Genomic DNA, 1,114 nt, shown 5'->3' on the forward strand with positions numbered 1-1,114 from the left:
CTCCGAAGGCATGCGTGGCGCGCTCTGGTTGGACGCCGCCGTCCACGTAGCTTGTTGACTCGTCCCACTGTTTATGTCCCGAAGCGCTGTCCGGCTCAATCTCCCCCATCTATTTGATACACGCTTGATCAAACGACTCACCGTCATCATCCCCAATAGAATGATCCCGTGCCCGTCCACACTAAAACCTTAAGATCTCAACCTAGACTCAACCAAATCACTTTGGGTTTGATTCTATGGACTCTTCTAATTCTAAGTGAGACGACATACGACTAAGATGCCATGAAATCAAGTTTAAGTAAATGGAGAATCAAAATAACCTCGGGAGGAGGAGGAGTTTTATACCTTTGCTCTGAGAAGGGAGGCTTCGATTAGAGGTGCTCGGCACGTTCTTTGGGGTCCAAGGAGGCTAGGTATTGAATCCTTGGTCTTGGTATAAGGCCTAGGTATAAATCCGACCAAGCTCGATTTCAGGTGTTGGTCTAGAACTATGGCAGAGGCTCAGTGGAAGGGGATTTGATGGGGCCTTGGATTCTTTCACTCTTGTGAAGGTGTGGGCACAAGCATTTGAAGTTTTTGAAGTTTGGTGGAGTGTGGAGGGGTGGAGTTTGGAGGTGTATTGAGTTCTGTCCTGGTTTCCGGCAGGGTTTTAAGTTCAAAATTGAGCTCCAACAATGGGAATGAGTGAGGGAAAATGGTTGGAATACACTGAGGGGATCTTAGGGAAGCTCTGTGTGAAGTTTGGAGAGGCCTCTCTAAGAAAATTTCAGCACACCTCCCATGGCCGTGGGAGGTGAGTTTTATAAAAATGGTCATGGGGTGGCTCTCAGGGAATAAGTTTGGGTGCATTGTGGTGCTTAGGTGGAGGGCAGAGGAGCTCCATAGTTTGGTTTGGATGAGCTGGCCTCTAGGTTTAATTTGGGTGAAGTTCCATGGGAATGGCTCTTGGTTTTGGTTTTTTCCAGCAACTAGGCTGGCTGGCCGGCCAGGGGGAGGGGGCTAGGAGCTCAGGAAAACCAGAGGAATCCATCACAAGAATTTAATGCAAATGTGCTTGGATTTGGCAAAGATATCTTAAGCATGTGCATTTTTGGAAATAAGATCCCTTAATTTG

This window comes from Phalaenopsis equestris, unplaced genomic scaffold, assembly GCF_001263595.1.
Source record: "Phalaenopsis equestris unplaced genomic scaffold, ASM126359v1 Scaffold000181, whole genome shotgun sequence".
Taxonomy (NCBI): domain Eukaryota; kingdom Viridiplantae; phylum Streptophyta; class Magnoliopsida; order Asparagales; family Orchidaceae; genus Phalaenopsis; species Phalaenopsis equestris.